The following is an 18,608-nucleotide window of genomic DNA, read 5'->3' on the forward strand; positions in this document are numbered from 1 at the left end:
AACATTTTCTAAACTATAATAAAGGTTTCTATGGTTGTGGGACCTGCCTGGCGTGCAGGACCACCAAAAGCAAAAAGAGACACCTGACCGATATTAAAGATCTCATCAATAAGGAATTTACCATTAAGGAACAACTTACATGCTTCTCTAAAGGAGTCATTTATGTGATAAAATGCCCCTGTGGCCTATTATACATAGGCAGAACCATAAGATGCCTGCACATAAGAATTTCGGAACACGTGCGCAACATAAAAAAAGGTCTAGAGACACACAGTTTATCAAAGCACTTTAAAACCCACCATAACCAGGAACCTGAGAACCTATTCTTTTGCCCACTTAAACTTGTAGAAAAAGATTGGAGGGGAGGTGACTTTAACAAAAAAATCGGAATAGAAGAAATGAAATTTATCTATAACTTTAACACTCTAATACCCCACGGATTAAATTCAGACTTCGAGGTCTGTCATTTCTTCTAAAAACATCTTTATGCTAGAATAAAATTGAATAATATCAGGAAAATGCTGGCACCTCCTACTACATAGAGCAGGCTTTTAAAAGTATTAGATATATTTGCAATCCTCTAAAACGGAAAGCACTTTGTTATCCACCTAGAGACACCTGTGTGATGAATATTTAATATTGTAATGGATAGTTAATAATACCCTACAACTATAAGCACTTTAAATATAACAGTATTAAGATTAAGAATGATTATCACCATTGGCACAACACTAGCACTTTAATATAATATGTCAGCATATGATGTTTTTCAATGTGATTAATATTATCTAAGTTAAAGGCTAATATCACTTTTTGCACAACATCAGCATTTTAATGTTTAATTAAGCACTTTAATGTTAAGCTATTAATGCTATTTAAATTCCACCAGCACTTTAATGCTAAGCCACTAATGCTATACAAATTCATATTTATTTAGCACTTTTATGTTATGCCACTAAAGCTATCTAAATTCCTATTAATTCCGAAATGGAACGCACGACACGCTCGACATGCGTTCCAGTGACGTCAGTAGATAGCGACGGCGCCATCTGAAAGTGGAACGCATGCCGTCAGTGGTGGAACGCACGTTGCGTTCCATACGTGCGATAGCCGGAACCCGGAAGTGAAAAGACACAAGGGGATTAAGAAGACGCCAAACAGAGAAGGAAGCCCATACACCGATTGAAAAAGCCCCTGGTACGGGGCGAAACGCGTTTCGGACATTTGGACTTTTTGCCAATTGGCAGGACTATATACAGTTACTCTATTTTTTATTTATCTTATCGAAATTTTAATTTGATCCATGTTTTACTCCACATTGGGGAGCAATAAAGTTTTCTCTTGAAAAAAGTCAAGTCAAGTTGTGGAACCTGGATTATTACCCAACCGGAGCATCATATAAGTGATCTGGGAATAGGAGAGGGACATCCTGAAAAGTCCCACAGCGCTATCCATGAGAGCCATATGCAGAAATTTGGCTCTAGGCTTGTGAGTACCTGACGCTCATTTTGATTGATACAATTGTACTAGCATATTACACTATATTGCTTTTTATATTACAGAACCATTCTAGAAGTGTGAATCATCTCCTACATTGTATGTATTTTATGTTTGTATTTTATAGAGTGGTGTAAGGGGTTTCCACTCAGGTGATCTGTGGCATTTATTGCCACCACACTTAATCCCACTTTGTTTGTATATTTTTTGTGTTTCACTTAGAAATTAGCTCAAACTGGAAAGAAAGAAAAGTGCTTTTCAGCCCAGCATTTGCCTTTTTAAAAATAACAAAGGCATTGTGGATTGCCATCTGCAAAAGGTATATGCCCACTTTTTTATACCATGCCCTGGTCTTTCTCATGATCAAATATGGCTGCATCAGTTGATCGGACAGGTCAACGCCCCCCATATGCCGATTATATTGCCGTATGCAGACTGGCACCCGTTTATATTCGTCTCTGCCACGAACTGCGACCCTCCGAGTGTTTTCACCATGGATGGTGGTTAAGATGAAAACATCCTTTTTATCCCTGTACTTGAGGGCCAGCAGTTCATTCTGGCAGAGAGCTGCTGTTTCCCCCCTTTTCATTTTTTTGTTTGCCAGAGCCTTTGGGAAACCTGTGCGACTCTTCCGAATAGTGCCACAGGCCACGGTCTCGAAGCAATACAACATTTGTAACAGTGGGATGCTATTATAAAAGTTATCGATGTATAGATGATAACCTTTATTAAGTAGTGGCATTATTAAGTCCCAGACAATTTTTCCACTTGTCCCTACTATATCTGGGCAACCTGGGGGATCAAGGTGGCTATCCCTTCCTTCGTATACACGGAAGGTGTATACGTAGCCACTGCCACTTTCACATAGTTTATAAAATTTTATCCCATATCGGGATCTTTTTTATGGGATATATTGTCTAAACCCCAGTCTTCCCTTAAACTTCATTAGGGACTCGTCAATGGAAATGTTTTTATTGGGGGTATATATAGCGGCAAATTTACTGTTAAAGTGGGCAATTAAAGGGCGTAGTTTGTAAAGAAGATCATACTGCGGATCACCTTTTGGGGGGCACTTGTTGTTATCACTAAAGTGCATAAATCTTAGTATGTCTTCATATCTTTCCCTTGTCATTGTCTCGGCAAAAATAGGAGTATTGCAAATAGGATGTTTAGCCCAATACATCCTAATTGTGGGCTTTTTAATTAGCCCCATTAACATGGTCAGTGCCCAGAATTGTTTAAATTCTGGCACACTGGTTGGGTACCATCTCTCTTTCCTAGAGATAAGAGAGTCTGGATTGCGTGCCAGATATTGCTCCGCATAGAGATTAGTCTGGGTGACTATCTCCCCAAAAATCTCATCCCCCAAGAACAGCTGCATAACATCCAGCGCACTATAGGCAGACAGGTCCGCCTGTATGCCAGGATTGCCTGTAAACACTGGGATGTCTGGGGAAAAATTATTAGGGGGTACCCAGTCATCTGCGCCATGGTCAGCATTAGGGGAATCGTCGATTTCTCCTGATGGTCCTGCAGTATCTGGCACATAGTCCATGTCCCCTGCATCCCCTGCGTCACTCCCTGCTTCACTCTCTGAGGCAGTGTCAGTCGCCTCTGAGTCTGCCGCTAACAGGGCATAAGCCTCCTCCGCGCTATACTTTCTAAACATTGTTAATACAGCTAACACAGCTAACAAAACTCTAACAAAAAAAAAAATTTTTTTTTTTTTTTTTTTTATACCCTAATTCCCACTAAATTCCACCCACCAAAATAACTAAATCACAAATTAATAAAATCAAATAATAAAATTTAACCCCTTAGGGTTACAAAAAACCTAAAAATTAACCCTTGAAAGTAAAAAAAAAAAAATAGATCACAGTAGAGTACTGTGACCTGTATATTGATCACTGCTAGCAGTGATCAAGCAGCAGGGAAAGGGTTAATTTTTTTTTTTAACTCCACAAAAGTGAATTTTATACTTAAGTATAACTCTGCAATAAATCAGGGACACAATGTAGCACCGATCCGTCTCTCTCCACTTCACAAACCCACACGAGGTGGAGGGAGGCGGATCAGATATCCCAGCAGCATTGTGACCGCTGTGACTGGCTATCACAGCGATCACATGGGCTGGGATATCCGGATTTGCTGCTGCCGGTCTGCCCCTGACTCGGAGGGACCCAGCAACAGCATTAACCCCGCGATCGCTGGCACTGCGCGATCGCGGCGTTAATTTTAACGCGTGACGGACGAGGTCCGTCACTCGTCATTAACGCATTCCCCTGAGTGACGGACCTCGTCCGTCACTCGTCGTTAAGGGGTTAATGTGCAATTTCATCTAGCATGAACATAATCACATTTTCAAAACTTTAAAAACAGTAATTTCTCTCGCTGTGAACAGGATTTGAACCTGTGCGGGGAGACCCCATTGGATTTCGAATCCAACGCCTTAACCACTCGGCCATCACAGCTTTTCTGCTGCTTAGTTAATGTCACTTTTTTCCAGCAGTATCTTTTTTTCGGAAGTAAATGCATGCTCATTGAGTAACACAAACATTACAGCTCAATTTAGTAGATATGATGCAAGGAATCTGTGGGTGCTTTATCCTGAAGTTTTTGTGAAGAAAATGTTGAGGCACTTTCCTAAAAAGTGAAGGTATCATGCAGCCAACAGCCCATCTTTTCATTTGCTGCTCACTTAATCCATACTAACCTATCCAACTCTAGAATGCAACAATAACGTGAACATGTCCATAAGTAAAAACCTACTCTTGCACTCCATAGCAGAACGTTGATGCCAGCTTTAAAACTAGAAATGTAGATGTAAGAAGTCATTTATTTCAACATGCACGTTTTTAGGAATTGTCTCTATATAGATTCTAACAATCACTTTACGCAGATTCTATATATGCAATTTCATCTAGCATAATTGCAGATTATGTTAACGTAGTGTACGTATAATCTTAATTTTAATAATGACAGGAGGCGAGTATTTTGCATAACTTTCTTTACTTATGCCTCCAGCAGCACAAGTCAATCAATCAAAAAACTTTAACCAATCCTAGGCCAACATAGCCCGCATATAAGTCTTTGGTGGGCGTGTCTATTCCTCTTTCTTTGATGTGAGAAGTCCTGTAACGTCAGGTTGTGAGGTATCTTTTAAACTGGAACTCTGTAACTTGAACGAACGTAGCTTGGATTGGAGCTTGATGGATATTGTTGTCCAGCTCCCAAGTCATCTTATGCTGGAAAAAAACGGAAATAGGTGAAAGATGTGGAAGTGAACTATTGTCCGCATGCAACCTAGACCTGATTCAGTTACTAAACATGACTAAGTATTAGGTTATAGTATAGACAGTACTATGAGTAGTTAACTAGTAAATTCTATACTGTTTACGTGAGGTTTATGCTAGGAATGTAACAGTCTGTCATGATGTCACAATTGTCGTAAAATGCTATGAACAGCGAGTATCAAGGGGGGGAACAATCTCAAGATCTATGGGGGGGAAAATACTCGCCTCCTGTCATTATTAAAATTAAGATTATACGTACACTACGTTAACATAATCTGCAATTTTATTACATGACAGGAGGCTTCCTATTTTGCATTTTTAACGCTGCGGTAACAACGAAAAAGATGCGTGAGATGTCTGTCGAAAGTAGAAAACTCGGAAGGTGTTTTCTCTAGTCCAATCTGCCGAGCGCAGGATGTCCGTGAGTGAAGCTCCCGCCGAGTATGCACGCGAAGCCGCCGCCCCGCGTACCGAGTGGGCCCCGAAATTCGGTTCTACCCCTGCAAGGGATAAGAGCCATCGTACCCATCTGGCCAACGTAGTGGTAGTTACTGGTTTGTATGGTTTGGTATAAGATACCAGAAGTTGACCTGATCGGTAAAAACGGAGTGGTTCGGTAACTTCTACGTACCGAAGCAAAGTGGTCACGACGCATAGCCGCGGAACCGTCGGAAAAAATGGATAAGACACGGATGTGGAGTCCGTCTTAGTCCTGCGAGATACCGAGAAGGTAACCCCTACTGGTGTAATAGTGAAACCATCTATGTCAAAAGCCCTAACGTCTGCGACCCTACGAAACGAAACTAAACATAGGAGGAGAGTTAGTTTGGCTGATAGTTGTCTCAGTGACAAGGTCTCGTTGTCAGGCCAGTTCCTAAGGAATCGGATAACTATATCAACGTCCCAAAGAGTGTTATACTTCGGTACCGGAGGTCTGGCTAGTCTGATGCCCCGCAGTAGCCGGCATACCAGAGTGTTCTGACCCACTGGTGTACCGTCTATCGGGGTGTGGGCCGCCGAGATGGCGGATCTGGTGATATTAATTGAGCGGAATGCTCTGCCTTCTGAGAACAGGTTTGACAGGAAATTTAGAATGCAGGGAATAGGTGCTGAAAAGGGATCAAGGTCCCTTTCCATGCACCAGCGGTTCCATGTGTTCCATGCGGATAGGTAGCTACGTCTAGTGCCCGGTGCCCAGGAGTCCCATAACAGGTCTCTAGTCGTCTGCGATAGGCCTGAGACGTTCCAGGATCCCCGGAAAGACTCCAGGCTACCAGTTCCAGCCGGTCTTGTGTAATCAACGGATGAGGTTCCCCGTCTGGGTTCACCAGGAGGAATGGGAACACTGGTAATAGTAGCGGATGGTCCTGTGATAGAGCTAGTAGGTCCGGGAACCATGCTTGGCTCTTCCATAACGGTGTGATCAGAATCAGAGAGGTCCCCGCTCTGCGTAGGTGGTGGAGGACTCTCGCCAGCATCGAGAAAGGTGGGAACGCGTAAGCTCCTGACTGTGGCCATTGTTGCAGGAACGCATCCACTGCTTCGCTTTGAGGGTCCGGGAGCCAACTGTAATATCTCGGTAGTTGAGTGTTCGTCCGTGATGCGAAGAGGTCTATGTGTAGCGGGCCTCGTATCTGCCTTATCCTGCGGAAGATGGTGGTGTCCAGGCGCCAGTCGCTGCTGTCTCTCCAGTGTCGAGAGAACCAGTCTGCAGTGAGGTTGTTGGCACCCGGTAGATATTCTGCCTTGATCGTGATGTTGCGGGGTAGGCAGAATCGATAGATGTCCCTCGTCGCTTCCGTCAGGGCCCGTGATCTGGCTCCGCCCAGGTGGTTTATGTACTGGACTGCCGAAATGTTGTCCATGCGCAGGAGTATGCAGCAATTGGACATGTTCTTGGCCAAACTCCGGATCGCGAAGGAGCCCGCTATCAACTCCAGGCAGTTGATGTGTAGGAGTTTTTCTTCCTCCGACCATGGCCCTCCGGTGGACGCCTGTGTGCAGTGGGCTCCCCAGCCCCATAGGCTGGCGTCTGACTCCAAGACAAAGTCCGGATTCGGACCGAATATGGCTCTGCCGTTCCAGGCTTCCATGTGCAGGAGCCACCATCTGAGTTCCGTCCGTATTTCTGCTGACACTGGGATCCAGTGGTCGTATGTCTGACCTTGTCTCAAGTGATATGCCTTCGCCCGTTGCATGGCCCGGTAGTGTAGCGGTCCCGGGAAGATCGCTTGTATGGAGGACGATAAAAGGCCTACCATTCGGGCTAGGAGGCAAAGCGGTATTGAGTCTTTTCGAAGTACCCGGCGTATCTCTTTCCGTATTGCCGCAATCTTCGCAGTGGGTAAACGGAGGGTACATGTCCCCGAGTCTATTTCGAATCCCAGGAACTGAACCACCTTGGCAGGTTGTAGAGCAGATTTTACTCTGTTTATGATGAAGCCCAAAGATTCCAGCAAGAGCACTATGAATCTCGTTTGAGAGTGAAGCCTGGGCGCTGATTCGCAGAAAATCAAAATATCGTCCAGGTATATTAGGCAGCGGATGCCTTTCTCCCTTAGGTAAGCCATTACCGGCTTCATGAGTTTCGTAAAGCACCATGGTGCTGAGCTGAGGCCGAATGGGAGACAGGTGAATTGGTAGGAAAGGTGGTTCCATGTGAAGCGGAGGAAAGGACGGCTGACGCAGGCTATCGGTACCGATAGGTAGGCGTCCTTTAAGTCTAGTCGAGTGAACCAGTCGTGTTGCAATAGTAGGTCTCTTAGAAGGTGGATTCCTTCCATTTTGAAATGCCTGTATGTGACGAAAACGTTCAGTTGCCTAGGTTGATGACTGGTCTGTAGTCTCCTGTTTTCTTTTGGACTACGAAGATGTTGCTGAAGAAACCCGTATCGTCCGGGGCGACCTCCACCGCCCCTTTGTCGAAGAGGGTTTGAATCTCCTTGTCTATGATTCCTGTGAGTGTTGCCGACGCTCTTATTGGAGGTGGGAGTCGGTCTTGTACCGGGGTGTCTGAGAACTCGATCTCGTAGCCGGTTACCGTATTGAGGATCCAGCTGTCCGAAGATATCTTCTCCCATTCCTGTGAAAAGAGAGACAGTCTGCCTGCAGTTATGTGGGAAAAAAGACAGGGTGTGTCGGGGATGATCACCTGTATTGAAACGTCCGCGTCCGCGGGTGCGGGTACCTCTGGAACGGAAAGATCCTCTCTGGAAGTTGGTTCTTGAGGTTGGGAAGAAGGCTTGAGATGACTGGTATCTGGGGCCTGTAGGCCAGAAGCGGCTGGTGGCTCGGCCCCTTTGGCGACCAGCCCTGCCAAAAACTCCACGGCGTGGTGTGGTGGTGCGAAAAACTTGCCTGATGGAGGTCTGAGCTTTATTCAGAGTGGTGAAGATGCTTACATGTTTCTTGAGTTCAGTTATGAAAGAGTCACCGAAAAGTTGACCGTTCGCCAGCGGTCCCATTTCTTTTTTACCCAGCTCCATCAGTTTTGGGTCCATCTTGAGTAATGCAGTTCTACGGCGTTCTGCGCACATTGCCGCGTTGGTGTTACCCAGCATACAGATGGCCCGTTGCGCCCATTCACGTATAGTGTGGGCATCCAGTGTGGTGCCCTGGGATAGGGCTAAGTCGGCAAAGTATAGCATTTTTGCTAGAGGGCCCAGGATGTCTAAGAGTTTGTCTTGGGATTCTCTAAGGCCCTTCTCTATCCCTTTTCGCGGGTCCCGACCTGCACGGGACATGAACAGGGATACGGTAGTATCAAATTCCGGGGTTAGTGCGATTTTATCTGGTAGTGTAGGTCTTGGGCATTCTGCCCGTAGTCTCGCCCTTACTTCTTTGTCCATTGGCTTTCTCAGCCAGAAATGGACGAACTGAGTCAGGTGTTCTGGCAATCCCCATTCTGTTGATCTTGGATGTCGGATCGTGCGGGGGTCGAACATGGTTGCTCCTTGGGGGTCTATGAAGGTGCCCTCTTCCTGAGGGAATTCCTGTTCAAGGTATGAGTCTTGATCATAGTCTCTGTCGTTTCCCTGGAGGTCTAGCCATTCCTCGTCTTCCGAGTGTGAATCTCCCGCCTTCCATTCATCCATGATGTCAAGTGATGGTGGGGGGATGTGATCATCGTCCTCCGAGGACGGAGAATATGGAGGGGAAGTTCCTCTCTTCATTGTCTGGTGGCTTTTCTTCAGTGGTGTTTTTCCTTTCTTTCCTTGGGTGTTCGATATGGTGCCCTTCCGTTGCCGTTTTGTAGCGTGGTAATCTCCGAGAAGGGCATCGTCGGTAAAAACTGTGGGTTGTTCAATAGCCGTGTCCGGTTTTGGGTTCTGCATAAGCAGTTTGTCGATAGCTTTCTCCACGGAGGCGGCTACCGCCGAGTTAATGAGTGCCTGCCAATCTGATGGTGGTAACTGTGGTGAATCACTCATCTTGTGTTGTGTGTTGGGTCTGTCTGTGGAAGACAGGAAGTGTTAGGAACTGAAATGCGTGGAGTGCCGTATGACACAGTTCATGTATAGAGTCACATATATATGATAGTATGGCAGGGAACAAGCCTGCTGTTATTGAGTCACTAGATTTAATAGCAGGGGTAAGTCTGCTTGTATCGGTTCAGTTAATATATATATATATAGCAGGGGATGAGCCTGCTGTCACTTGTTTGAGGCTGTTTGCAGCTAGGCACTTATATATATATATATATATGTAGCAGGGGATGAGCCTGCTGGCACTATGTCACTTGATTATAGCAGGGGATGAGCCTGCTGGCACTATGTCACTTGATTATAGCAGGGGATGAGCCTGCTGGCACTAAGTCACTTGATTATAGCAGGGGATGAGCCTGCTGGCACTGGCACTTATTTAAATCAGATGATGGGTCTGTTTATATAGTGACTCTTTGACTCTTCTGTGTATAACAGGGTATGAGCCTGTTGCACTAGTGACTCTAGATGTAATGCAGGGAATGAGCCTGCTTGAGCTGTGACTTTGAGAAATACAGCAGGGGATGAGCCTGTCTGTACTGTGCCTTTAAAAGTATAGCAGGGGATGAGCCTGCTAAAACTGTGCCTTTAAGATGTACAGCAGGGGATGAGCCTGTCTGTACTGTGCCTTTAAAGTAAAACAGGGGATGAGCCTGTTTAAACTGTGCCTATAAGATGTACAGCAGGGGATGAGTCTGTCTGTACTGTGCCTTTAAAAGTATAGCAGGGGATGAGCCTGCTTAAGCTGTGTCTGTAAGATATGCAGCAGGGGGTGAGCCTATATGTACTGAGCCTTTAATATGTCTTAGCAAGGGGAAATCTTAGGGTACTGATATCACCAAATATACACAGTGTAGGTAAACCAAAATGACATATTGACATAAACCTGTGAGGAGAAAGAAGGACGGGTCGTTTGAATCACGACCGTTAGGAGCGCTAATGGCCGCCGTGGGTCTCGCGGAAGCGAGATCCAAGATGGCCGCCGTTCGCGCCAAAATGACAGTGCGGTCCGCGATCGTGATCGCGGTCCGCTGTCAAGCCTCTAAATGCAGCACAAAAAAGCGGAATGCCCCTCCAACCCCACACCCACCTCCCAAAGGGTCCCTAAGCGAGCTCCATACCCAGAAAAAAAGCGCGGTCGCGGAAAAAACGCCGCGGGTAGGAGACAGTAAAGGGTGAGAGGAAAAGGTAGGGCAGAGGGGGAGAAAAAATAAAGGACTAGTAAAATAAACATATACAAATAAACATTAGATAATGGAAAACAATGAATATTATCCTAGCAATATGAAATGAATATAAAATAAATAAGCTCTGAAGGTAGTACTCTGACCTGTGCCTTCTGGAAGCAGCAAAGAAAGAGGGATAGACACGCCCACCAAAGACTTATATGCGGGCTATGTTGGCCTAGGATTGGTTAAAGTTTTTTGATTGATTGACTTGTGCTGCTGGAGGCATAAGTAAAGAAAGTTATGCAAAATAGGAAGCCTCCTGTCATGTAATAAAATCACATTTTCAACTTTAAAAACAGAAATCTATCTCGCTGTGAACAGGATTTGAACCTGTGCGGGGAGACCCCATTGGATTTCAAGTCCAACGCCTTAACCACTCGGCCATCACAGCCTGTTTTCTTTTGGGGTTAATGTCACTCTTCTTTTTTTGTTGCGTTGGTGTGTCATTTATTGCCACAGATAGCAGAAGAATGTTTTGTATCAACATTAAGAGGAATAATCACATTTTCAACTTTAAAAACATACTCAATTTAGTAAACAACCATGTATTTGTGCAATTTAAGTGGATATTCTGCCGTTTTGAAAGAACAGCGTTGGTATGTGTGCTATGGGAAATATCTTTACACCAGTTTTCATGTTCAACATTTTCAAATTTCAAAACAATTCTTTTTCTCGCTGTGAACAGGATTTGAACCTGAAGTTATCCTGATATGTGTGCTATGGGAAATATCTTTACAACCATTTTCATGTTCAACATTTTCAAATTTCAAAACAATTCTATTTCTCGCTGTGAACAGGATTTGAACCTGAAGTTATCCTGGTATCTGTGCTATGGGAAATATCTTTACACCCGTTTTTTAAATTTCAAAACAATTCTATTTCTCGCTGTGAACAGAATTTCAACCTTAAGTTATCCTGAAAAAAATGTTGAGGCAATTTCCCAAAAAGTGAGGGTCTCAAGCAGCCAATATCCATAGGTAACAACCTAATCTTGCACTCCACAGCAGAATGTTGATGCCTGTTTTATAACTAGAAACGTAGATTTAAGAAGACATTTATTTCAGCGTGCATGTTTTGAAGAAGTGTCTCTGTTTTTAAAGTTGAAAATGTGATTATGCAAGATGAAATTGCATATATAGAATCTGCGTAAAGTGATGTTAGTATCTATTTAGAGACAATTCCTAAAAACGTGCATGTTGAAATAAATGACTTCTTACATCTAACTTTCTAGTTTTAAAGCTGGCATCAACGTTCTGCTATGGAGTGCAAGAGTAGGTTTAACTAGAAACGTAGATTTAAGAATTAATTTATTTCAGCGTGCATGTTTTTAGGAATTGTCTCTAAATAGATACTAACGTCACTTTATGCAGTTTCTTAATGTGCAATTTCATCTAGCATGAACATAATCACATTTTCAAAACTTTAAAAACAGTAATTTCTCTCGCTGTGAACAGGATTTGAACCTGTGCGGGGAGACCCCATTGGATTTCGAATCCAACGCCTTAACCACTCGGCCATCACAGCTTTTCTGCTGCTTAGTTAATGTCACTTTTTTCCAGCAGTATCTTTTTTTCGGAAGTAAATGCATGCTCATTGAGTAACACAAACATTACAGCTCAATTTAGTAGATATGATGCAAGGAATCTGTGGGTGCTTTATCCTGAAGTTTTTGTGAAGAAAATGTTGAGGCACTTTCCTAAAAAGTGAAGGTATCATGCAGCCAACAGCCCATCTTTTCATTTGCTGCTCACTTAATCCATACTAACCTATCCAACTCTAGAATGCAACAATAACGTGAACATGTCCATAAGTAAAAACCTACTCTTGCACTCCATAGCAGAACGTTGATGCCAGCTTTAAAACTAGAAATGTAGATGTAAGAAGTCATTTATTTCAACATGCACGTTTTTAGGAATTGTCTCTATATAGATCCTAACAATCACTTTACGCAGATTCTATATATGCAATTTCATCTAGCATAATCACATTTTCAACTTTAAAAACAGAAATCTATCTCGCTGTGAACAGGATTTGAACCTGTGCGGGGAGACCCCATTGGATTTCAAGTCCAACGCCTTAACCACTCGGCCATCACAGCCTGTTTTCTTTTGGGGTTAATGTCACTCTTCTTTTTTTGTTGCGTTGGTGTGTCATTTATTGCCACAGATAGCAGAAGAATGTTTTGTATCAACATTAAGAGGAATAATCACATTTTCAACTTTAAAAACATACTCAATTTAGTAAACAACCATGTATTTGTGCAATTTAAGTGGATATTCTGCCGTTTTGAAAGAACAGCGTTGGTATGTGTGCTATGGGAAATATCTTTACACCAGTTTTCATGTTCAACATTTTCAAATTTCAAAACAATTCTTTTTCTCGCTGTGAACAGGATTTGAACCTGAAGTTATCCTGATATGTGTGCTATGGGAAATATCTTTACAACCATTTTCATGTTCAACATTTTCAAATTTCAAAACAATTCTATTTCTCGCTGTGAACAGGATTTGAACCTGAAGTTATCCTGGTATCTGTGCTATGGGAAATATCTTTACACCCGTTTTTTAAATTTCAAAACAATTCTATTTCTCGCTGTGAACAGAATTTCAACCTTAAGTTATCCTGAAAAAAATGTTGAGGCAATTTCCCAAAAAGTGAGGGTCTCAAGCAGCCAATATCCATAGGTAACAACCTAATCTTGCACTCCACAGCAGAATGTTGATGCCTGTTTTATAACTAGAAACGTAGATTTAAGAAGACATTTATTTCAGCGTGCATGTTTTGAAGAAGTGTCTCTGTTTTTAAAGTTGAAAATGTGATTATGCAAGATGAAATTGCATATATAGAATCTGCGTAAAGTGATGTTAGTATCTATTTAGAGACAATTCCTAAAAACGTGCATGTTGAAATAAATGACTTCTTACATCTAACTTTCTAGTTTTAAAGCTGGCATCAACGTTCTGCTATGGAGTGCAAGAGTAGGTTTAACTAGAAACGTAGATTTAAGAATTAATTTATTTCAGCGTGCATGTTTTTAGGAATTGTCTCTAAATAGATACTAACGTCACTTTATGCAGTTTCTTAATGTGCAATTTCATCTAGCATGAACATAATCACATTTTCAAAACTTTAAAAACAGTAATTTCTCTCGCTGTGAACAGGATTTGAACCTGTGCGGGGAGACCCCATTGGATTTCGAATCCAACGCCTTAACCACTCGGCCATCACAGCTTTTCTGCTGCTTAGTTAATGTCACTTTTTTCCAGCAGTATCTTTTTTTCGGAAGTAAATGCATGCTCATTGAGTAACACAAACATTACAGCTCAATTTAGTAGATATGATGCAAGGAATCTGTGGGTGCTTTATCCTGAAGTTTTTGTGAAGAAAATGTTGAGGCACTTTCCTAAAAAGTGAAGGTATCATGCAGCCAACAGCCCATCTTTTCATTTGCTGCTCACTTAATCCATACTAACCTATCCAACTCTAGAATGCAACAATAACGTGAACATGTCCATAAGTAAAAACCTACTCTTGCACTCCATAGCAGAACGTTGATGCCAGCTTTAAAACTAGAAATGTAGATGTAAGAAGTCATTTATTTCAACATGCACGTTTTTAGGAATTGTCTCTATATAGATCCTAACAATCACTTTACGCAGATTCTATATATGCAATTTCATCTAGCATAATCACATTTTCAACTTTAAAAACAGAAATCTATCTCGCTGTGAACAGGATTTGAACCTGTGCGGGGAGACCCCATTGGATTTCAAGTCCAACGCCTTAACCACTCGGCCATCACAGCCTGTTTTCTTTTGGGGTTAATGTCACTCTTCTTTTTTTGTTGCGTTGGTGTGTCATTTATTGCCACAGATAGCAGAAGAATGTTTTGTATCAACATTAAGAGGAATAATCACATTTTCAACTTTAAAAACATACTCAATTTAGTAAACAACCATGTATTTGTGCAATTTAAGTGGATATTCTGCCGTTTTGAAAGAACAGCGTTGGTATGTGTGCTATGGGAAATATCTTTACACCAGTTTTCATGTTCAACATTTTCAAATTTCAAAACAATTCTTTTTCTCGCTGTGAACAGGATTTGAACCTGAAGTTATCCTGATATGTGTGCTATGGGAAATATCTTTACAACCATTTTCATGTTCAACATTTTCAAATTTCAAAACAATTCTATTTCTCGCTGTGAACAGGATTTGAACCTGAAGTTATCCTGGTATGTGTGCTATGGGAAATATCTTTACACCCGTTTTTTAAATTTCAAAACAATTCTATTTCTCGCTGTGAACAGAATTTCAACCTTAAGTTATCCTGAAAAAAATGTTGAGGCAATTTCCCAAAAAGTGAGGGTCTCAAGCAGCCAATATCCATAGGTAACAACCTAATCTTGCACTCCACAGCAGAATGTTGATGCCTGTTTTATAACTAGAAATGTAGATTTAAGAAGACATTTATTTCAGCGTGCATGTTTTGAAGAAGTGTCTCTGTTTTTAAAGTTGAAAATGTGATTATGCAAGATGAAATTGCATATATAGAATCTGCGTAAAGTGATGTTAGTATCTATTTAGAGACAATTCCTAAAAACGTGCATGTTGAAATAAATGACTTCTTACATCTAACTTTCTAGTTTTAAAGCTGGCATCAACGTTCTGCTATGGAGTGCAAGAGTAGGTTTAACTAGAAACGTAGATTTAAGAATTAATTTATTTCAGCGTGCATGTTTTTAGGAATTGTCTCTAAATAGATACTAACGTCACTTTATGCAGTTTCTTAATGTGCAATTTCATCTAGCATGAACATAATCACATTTTCAAAACTTTCAAAACAGTAATTTCTCTCGCTGTGAACAGGATTTGAACCTGTGCGGGGAGACCCCATTGGATTTCGAATCCAACGCCTTAACCACTCGGCCATCACAGCTTTTCTGCTGCTTAGTTAATGTCACTTTTTTCCAGCAGTATCTTTTTTTCGGAAGTAAATGCATGCTCATTGAGTAACACAAACATTACAGCTCAATTTAGTAGATATGATGCAAGGAATCTGTGGGTGCTTTATCCTGAAGTTTTTGTGAAGAAAATGTTGAGGCACTTTCCTAAAAAGTGAAGGTATCATGCAGCCAACAGCCCATCTTTTCATTTGCTGCTCACTTAATCCATACTAACCTATCCAACTCTAGAATGCAACAATAACGTGAACATGTCCATAAGTAAAAACCTACTCTTGCACTCCATAGCAGAACGTTGATGCCAGCTTTAAAACTAGAAATGTAGATGTAAGAAGTCATTTATTTCAACATGCACGTTTTTAGGAATTGTCTCTATATAGATACTAACATCACTTTACGCAGATTCTATATATGCAATTTCATCTAGCATAATCACATTTTCAACTTTAAAAACAGAAATCTATCTCGCTGTGAACAGGATTTGAACCTGTGCGGGGAGACCCCATTGGATTTCAAGTCCAACGCCTTAACCACTCGGCCATCACAGCCTGTTTTCTTTTGGGGTAATGTCACTCTTCTTTTTTTGTTGCGTTGGTGTGTCATTTATTGCCACAGATAGCAGAAGAATGTTTTGTATCAACATTAAGAGGAATAATCACATTTTCAACTTTAAAAACATACTCAATTTAGTAAACAACCATGTATTTGTGCAATTTAAGTGGATATTCTGCCGTTTTGAAAGAACAGCGTTGGTATGTGTGCTATGGGAAATATCTTTACACCAGTTTTCATGTTCAACATTTTCAAATTTCAAAACAATTCTTTTTCTCGCTGTGAACAGGATTTGAACCTGAAGTTATCCTGATATGTGTGCTATGGGAAATAACTTTACAACCATTTTCATGTTCAACATTTTCAAATTTCAAAACAATTCTATTTCTCGCTGTGAACAGGATTTGAACCTGAAGTTATCCTGGTATGTGTGCTATGGGAAATATCTTTACACCCGTTTTTTAAATTGGATTTCGAATCCAACGCCTTAACCACTCGGCCATCACAGCTTTTCTGCTGCTCAGTTAATGTCACTTTTTTCCAGCAGTATCTTTTTTTTCGGAAGTAAATGCATGCTCATTGAGTAACACAAACATTACAGCTCAATTTAGTAGATATGATGCAAGGAATCTGTGGGTGCTTTATCCTGAAGTTTTTGTGAAGAAAATGTTGAGGCACTTTCCTAAAAAGTGAAGGTATCATGCAGCCAACAGCCCATCTTTTCATTTGCTGCTCACTTAATCCATACTAACCTATCCAACTCTAGAATGCAACAATAACGTGAACATGTCCATAAGTAAAAACCTACTCTTGCACTCCATAGCAGAACGTTGATGCCAGCTTTAAAACTAGAAATGTAGATGTAAGAAGTCATTTATTTCAACATGCACGTTTTTAGGAATTGTCTCTATATAGATCCTAACAATCACTTTACGCAGATTCTATATATGCAATTTCATCTAGCATAATCACATTTTCAACTTTAAAAACAGAAATCTATCTCGCTGTGAACAGGATTTGAACCTGTGCGGGGAGACCCCATTGGATTTCAAGTCCAACGCCTTAACCACTCGGCCATCACAGCCTGTTTTCTTTTGGGGTTAATGTCACTCTTCTTTTTTTGTTGCGTTGGTGTGTCATTTATTGCCACAGATAGCAGAAGAATGTTTTGTATCAACATTAAGAGGAATAATCACATTTTCAACTTTAAAAACATACTCAATTTAGTAAACAACCATGTATTTGTGCAATTTAAGTGGATATTCTGCCGTTTTGAAAGAACAGCGTTGGTATGTGTGCTATGGGAAATATCTTTACACCAGTTTTCATGTTCAACATTTTCAAATTTCAAAACAATTCTTTTTCTCGCTGTGAACAGGATTTGAACCTGAAGTTATCCTGATATGTGTGCTATGGGAAATATCTTTACAACCATTTTCATGTTCAACATTTTCAAATTTCAAAACAATTCTATTTCTCGCTGTGAACAGGATTTGAACCTGAAGTTATCCTGGTATCTGTGCTATGGGAAATATCTTTACACCCGTTTTTTAAATTTCAAAACAATTCTATTTCTCGCTGTGAACAGAATTTCAACCTTAAGTTATCCTGAAAAAAATGTTGAGGCAATTTCCCAAAAAGTGAGGGTCTCAAGCAGCCAATATCCATAGGTAACAACCTAATCTTGCACTCCACAGCAGAATGTTGATGCCTGTTTTATAACTAGAAACGTAGATTTAAGAAGACATTTATTTCAGCGTGCATGTTTTGAAGAAGTGTCTCTGTTTTTAAAGTTGAAAATGTGATTATGCAAGATGAAATTGCATATATAGAATCTGCGTAAAGTGATGTTAGTATCTATTTAGAGACAATTCCTAAAAACGTGCATGTTGAAATAAATGACTTCTTACATCTAACTTTCTAGTTTTAAAGCTGGCATCAACGTTCTGCTATGGAGTGCAAGAGTAGGTTTAACTAGAAACGTAGATTTAAGAATTAATTTATTTCAGCGTGCATGTTTTTAGGAATTGTCTCTAAATAGATACTAACGTCACTTTATGCAGTTTCTTAATGTGCAATTTCATCTAGCATGAACATAATCACATTTTCAAAACTTTCAAAACAGTAATTTCTCTCGCTGTGAACAGGATTTGAACCTGTGCGGGGAGACCCCATTGGATTTCGAATCCAACGCCTTAACCACTCGGCCATCACAGCTTTTCTGCTGCTTAGTTAATGTCACTTTTTTCCAGCAGTATCTTTTTTTCGGAAGTAAATGCATGCTCATTGAGTAACACAAACATTACAGCTCAATTTAGTAGATATGATGCAAGGAATCTGTGGGTGCTTTATCCTGAAGTTTTTGTGAAGAAAATGTTGAGGCACTTTCCTAAAAAGTGAAGGTATCATGCAGCCAACAGCCCATCTTTTCATTTGCTGCTCACTTAATCCATACTAACCTATCCAACTCTAGAATGCAACAATAACGTGAACATGTCCATAAGTAAAAACCTACTCTTGCACTCCATAGCAGAACGTTGATGCCAGCTTTAAAACTAGAAATGTAGATGTAAGAAGTCATTTATTTCAACAT

The 18,608-nt window shown here is 41.1% G+C and overlaps 10 non-coding genes across 10 annotated transcripts; all 10 read right to left on the reverse strand.

The window, feature by feature from the left end:
- Positions 1-3,886: 3,886 nt before the first annotated feature.
- Positions 3,887-3,968, reverse strand: TRNAS-CGA (transfer RNA serine (anticodon CGA)). Its single transcript has one exon. It is a non-coding gene; the product is annotated as a tRNA-Ser (tRNA).
- Positions 3,969-10,809: 6,841 nt separating this feature from the next.
- TRNAS-UGA (transfer RNA serine (anticodon UGA)) lies at positions 10,810-10,891 on the reverse strand. The gene has a single exon. It is a non-coding gene; the product is annotated as a tRNA-Ser (tRNA).
- Positions 10,892-11,942: 1,051 nt separating this feature from the next.
- On the reverse strand, positions 11,943-12,024 carry TRNAS-CGA (transfer RNA serine (anticodon CGA)). Its single transcript has one exon. It is a non-coding gene; the product is annotated as a tRNA-Ser (tRNA).
- A 492-nt stretch (positions 12,025-12,516) lies between these two features.
- TRNAS-UGA (transfer RNA serine (anticodon UGA)) lies at positions 12,517-12,598 on the reverse strand. The gene has a single exon. It is a non-coding gene; the product is annotated as a tRNA-Ser (tRNA).
- A 1,051-nt stretch (positions 12,599-13,649) lies between these two features.
- TRNAS-CGA (transfer RNA serine (anticodon CGA)) lies at positions 13,650-13,731 on the reverse strand. The gene has a single exon. It is a non-coding gene; the product is annotated as a tRNA-Ser (tRNA).
- A 492-nt stretch (positions 13,732-14,223) lies between these two features.
- TRNAS-UGA (transfer RNA serine (anticodon UGA)) lies at positions 14,224-14,305 on the reverse strand. The gene has a single exon. It is a non-coding gene; the product is annotated as a tRNA-Ser (tRNA).
- Positions 14,306-15,356: 1,051 nt separating this feature from the next.
- On the reverse strand, positions 15,357-15,438 carry TRNAS-CGA (transfer RNA serine (anticodon CGA)). The gene has a single exon. It is a non-coding gene; the product is annotated as a tRNA-Ser (tRNA).
- A 491-nt stretch (positions 15,439-15,929) lies between these two features.
- TRNAS-UGA (transfer RNA serine (anticodon UGA)) lies at positions 15,930-16,011 on the reverse strand. Its single transcript has one exon. It is a non-coding gene; the product is annotated as a tRNA-Ser (tRNA).
- Positions 16,012-17,017: 1,006 nt separating this feature from the next.
- On the reverse strand, positions 17,018-17,099 carry TRNAS-UGA (transfer RNA serine (anticodon UGA)). The gene has a single exon. It is a non-coding gene; the product is annotated as a tRNA-Ser (tRNA).
- Positions 17,100-18,150: 1,051 nt separating this feature from the next.
- TRNAS-CGA (transfer RNA serine (anticodon CGA)) lies at positions 18,151-18,232 on the reverse strand. Its single transcript has one exon. It is a non-coding gene; the product is annotated as a tRNA-Ser (tRNA).
- Positions 18,233-18,608: the final 376 nt, after the last annotated feature.

The sequence above is a fragment of the Pelobates fuscus genome, chromosome 3, assembly GCF_036172605.1.
Source record: "Pelobates fuscus isolate aPelFus1 chromosome 3, aPelFus1.pri, whole genome shotgun sequence".
NCBI classification, from domain to species: Eukaryota; Metazoa; Chordata; class Amphibia; order Anura; family Pelobatidae; genus Pelobates; species Pelobates fuscus.